The following is a 4554-nucleotide window of genomic DNA, read 5'->3' on the forward strand; positions in this document are numbered from 1 at the left end:
ACACACACACACACACACACACACACACACACACACACGGCGCCTTGTGTCAGGCGGCCTCACTGCCCACTTACCAAGGCACAAGGTCAGCAGAGCCAGTGGGAACAGCTGTCCTCAGGGCTTCCGGCTGGACAAGCCTGAAAGTGAAAGGCACACATGTCAACGTGCTTGCGTAGGACTGGAGAGACACCGTGTGACCAAATACGTGTGGCCACTTCAAAACCCGAAAGGCTGCATGCCAGGGAGACTGACAAGCACGCATTAACATCCTCTCCTGATCCAACACTCCGTAACTTAAACATCAGGGTCAAGGCCATTTAGGGCGTTGCTGTCACACTGCTTCCCACTGCCTGGCCAGGAGGCCCAACAGATGGCTCATAAATGAACAGTCCCGGAGCCACCAGAGGTCACGCCCCAGGACGGACACGGGGAAGCCACCTGCAGGCTCCTGGAAAGGTGGGGCCACCGCGGATGCCACGGCTCCTGCAACAGCTACACCAGCCTTACATGCACTCCCGCTGCTCCCCAAAGCCCTGCCAGCCGCAGCCCTGGGCCCCTCCAAAGTCCAGCCCAGCCGCCCCAGCAGACCATTAGCCTGCCTGCCCGCAATCGGGAAAAAGCCCGTGTTTGCTCATTTGTGTTACATTGTGGTAAAATATACATCACATAAAATTCACCATTTTTAGGTGCGTGGTTCAGGGGCTTTACGTCCATTCCCACTGCTGTGCAACCATCACCCCTGTCCATTTCCAGAACTTTCTCATCTTCCCAAGCAGAAACACTGTCCCCATTAAACACCGACCTCATTAAACACCATCCCCCCAGCCCCTGGCACCCACCATCCCACTTTCTGTCTCTGAGTTAACCACTCTAGGGACCTCATATAAGTGGAATCATACACATTTGTCCTTATGTGACTGGTTTATTTCACTTAACATAATGTCCTCAAGGCTCACCCACTTGGTGGCAGGTGTCAGAATGTCATTCACATTTAAGGCTGGATAATATTCCACTACAGACACTATGGACTGAATGTTTGTATCCCCCAGTCACAAATTCATATTTTTTTTGAGACAGGATCTCGCTCTGTCACTCAGGCTGGAGTCACCGTGGCACAATCACGACTCACAGCAGCCTCAGTCTTCTGGGCTCAAGTGATTCTCCCACCTCAGCCTCCCAAGTAGCTGGGACTACAGGTGTGTGCCACTATGCCCAGATAATTTTTTTAAAAAATTTTTTGTAGAGACAGCATTTCACTATGTTGCCTAGGCTGGTCCTGAACTCTTGAACTCAAGTGATCCGGCCGCCTTGCCCTCCCAAAGTGCTGGAATTACAGGTATCAGTCACCATGCCTCGTCCAAATTCATACATTGAAATCCTCCCTGCTAATGTGGTGAAAATTTGGAGACAGGGCCATTGGCAGGGGATTAGGCCAAGAGGGAGGAGCCTCAAAAATGGGATTGGTGCTATTATGCCCAAAGACACAAGCCAGCTGCTTCCTGTCTCTCTGCCATATGAGGGCACAACCAAGGAGAGGCCCTCACCAGGCACCAAACCTACAGGCACCTTGACCTCGGACTTCCAGCCCCTAGAACTGTGAGAAATAAATGTCGGTTACTTAAGCCAGCCAGTCGGTGTTAATTTTTTTTATAGCAGCCCAAACTGACAAAGACAGTGTATATATCACATATTTTCTTGTATTAATCTTACAGTTCTAGCTTTCACGTTTAGGTCTATGATCCATTTTGAGATAATTTTTAAATATAGCATAAAGTAGGGTAAAGGGCCATTGTTTTTGTAGATAGGTGTCCAATATTGTCTTTGGGTGTTTGAAAGGCATTCCTCCACTGTCTTCAAATCGTATAGTTTCTGATCAGAAGCCGGCTCTCACTTTTGTCTTTGTTCCTCTGTACGTGACAGCATTTGCCTCTGTCTACTTTTAGGATTCTCGGCAATTGGATGATGGTGTGTGTGTACTGGGGTGAACGTCTTCATGTTTCTTCTGTTTGAGATTTGTTGAGCTTCTTCGGAATGAGTGTTCATCAGATCCAGCCATTATCGTCCTCAGGTATTTTCTACCACGTGAGCCTCTTTTCTGGAAACCAGCTGCGTACGTTACTCTGCTGGATATGGTCCCACTGATGCTCTGTTCATTTTTTTGTCTTTCTTTGTGTTTCATTTTACAAAGTGTTGTGTCTTCAAGTACACTGATCTTTTCCTGTCTCTTATACACATCTAGATGTGTATAAGAGACAGCGACAGAGCGAGACTCCGTCTCCAAAAAATAAAAAATAAAAAATAAAAAAATAAAAATAAAAATAAAAAGAGACACTAAATGCAGTCATTTTAATTTAAAAACTAAGGAGGCATTCAGCACCCGGCTCAGACGGTCAGCAGCGCTGTTCGAGGTCAGCCATGACTGCCTCTCTGAAAGCCCGAGCTTGGCGCTGGCCACGTCAATCCTGCTCATGTTTGTTTTCATCAAATGGCAGCTGTCAACACACCCTGCGTTGTGACTGGGACGCAGGAGGCTAAATCACCTGCCTACCCAGAACTGAGCCTGTGAGTTACACCTGGAAGCCTCAGAACATCAGGGATGGGATTTGATCTCTGCCGACAGTATTTGGAGGAGAGATGCCTCCCAGGTCGAAAGCAGCCACGGCAGGAGAAGGACACGGGGTCCAGGCCCACCTGGAAGGGACCTGCAGCCTCATCAGCCGCAGCAGCGGGCCTGGGAATGGGGGCGGAACACACGGGAGCAGTGGGCAGGGGCCCTATGAGGACGGGCCGCAGGAGCACAGGAGGAGCTGCCCATCCCCGGGCCCACCCAGTGACTCAACGGCCAGGCAATTCCCTGCTCTCGGCCAAACCCAGGGCTTCCAGAGGAGAGCAGCCCCCAGGAGCAGGGCACCGACCCCCAGGAGCAGGGCACCCTCCAGCAATAGCCAGCTGGGCTCCCCACGGGGATCGTGCAGCTGTCCCCAGGCCACAGGTCTGCCCCATCCCACAGATGGCTCCCAGTCGGTCTCCAGGAGAGAGATGGACTTCCTGGGCTGCTAACAGAGCCAGGGCAGCCCTATGAAGTGACCCCCATGTCAGTTGTGCCCAGGCAGGCGCCTCAGCCCAGCGGCATTTGTAGCTCAGCCCCTTTGAGCTCAGCTCACCCCTCGCAGGAAGAGAACAAAGTTACCTGAACTTTACCATCTGGGTTTTGGACAAATTAGAAGAGACCATAATAAATATTCTGTTGGTCACAAGCAAAGGTTAAAATATATACCCTTTAAGAAAAATTAATCAACAAGGTATCAAGGTCCAACACTGACCCCAACACTGGACACACACACACACACACACACACACACACACACACACACACGGCGCCTTGTGTCAGGCGGCCTCACTGCCCACTTACCAAGGCACAAGGTCAGCAGAGCCAGTGGGAACAGCTGTCCTCAGGGCTTCCGGCTGGACAAGCCTGAAAGTGAAAGGCACACATGTCAACGTGCTTGCGTAGGACTGGAGAGACACCGTGTGACCAAATACGTGTGGCCACTTCAAAACCCGAAAGGCTGCATGCCAGGGAGACTGACAAGCACGCATTAACATCCTCTCCTGATCCAACACTCCGTAACTTAAACATCAGGGTCAAGGCCATTTAGGGCGTTGCTGTCACACTGCTTCCCACTGCCTGGCCAGGAGGCCCAACAGATGGCTCATAAATGAACAGTCCCGGAGCCACCAGAGGTCACGCCCCAGGACGGACACGGGGAAGCCACCTGCAGGCTCCTGGAAAGGTGGGGCCACCGCGGATGCCACGGCTCCTGCAACAGCTACACCAGCCTTACATGCACTCCCGCTGCTCCCCAAAGCCCTGCCAGCCGCAGCCCTGGGCCCCTCCAAAGTCCAGCCCAGCCGCCCCAGCAGACCATTAGCCTGCCTGCCCGCAATCGGGAAAAAGCCCGTGTTTGCTCATTTGTGTTACATTGTGGTAAAATATACATCACATAAAATTCACCATTTTTAGGTGCGTGGTTCAGGGGCTTTACGTCCATTCCCACTGCTGTGCAACCATCACCCCTGTCCATTTCCAGAACTTTCTCATCTTCCCAAGCAGAAACACTGTCCCCATTAAACACCGACCTCATTAAACACCATCCCCCCAGCCCCTGGCACCCACCATCCCACTTTCTGTCTCTGAGTTAACCACTCTAGGGACCTCATATAAGTGGAATCATACACATTTGTCCTTATGTGACTGGTTTATTTCACTTAACATAATGTCCTCAAGGCTCACCCACTTGGTGGCAGGTGTCAGAATGTCATTCACATTTAAGGCTGGATAATATTCCACTACAGACACTATGGACTGAATGTTTGTATCCCCCAGTCACAAATTCATATTTTTTTTGAGACAGGATCTCGCTCTGTCACTCAGGCTGGAGTCACCGTGGCACAATCACGACTCACAGCAGCCTCAGTCTTCTGGGCTCAAGTGATTCTCCCACCTCAGCCTCCCAAGTAGCTGGGACTACAGGTGTGTGCCACTATGCCCAG

The 4554-nt window shown here is 51.2% G+C and overlaps 2 protein-coding genes across 2 annotated transcripts in view; one reads left to right on the forward strand and one right to left on the reverse strand.

Moving 5' to 3' along the window:
• The window catches only part of AGPAT3 (1-acylglycerol-3-phosphate O-acyltransferase 3), a 106628-nt gene extending 106425 nt beyond the window's left edge, over nt 1-203 (reverse strand). Inside the window, exon 1 of the mRNA XM_012002530.1 lies at nt 75-203. The gene's annotated coding sequence lies outside the window, so the exon portion shown is untranslated. The remainder of the gene's footprint in view (nt 1-74) is intronic.
• Nucleotides 1-4554, forward strand: part of LOC105555584 — an 89728-nt gene that overhangs the window by 39893 nt on the left and 45281 nt on the right.

This window comes from Mandrillus leucophaeus, unplaced genomic scaffold, assembly GCF_000951045.1.
Source record: "Mandrillus leucophaeus isolate KB7577 unplaced genomic scaffold, Mleu.le_1.0 Scaffold69, whole genome shotgun sequence".
NCBI lineage: Eukaryota > Metazoa > Chordata > Mammalia > Primates > Cercopithecidae > Mandrillus > Mandrillus leucophaeus.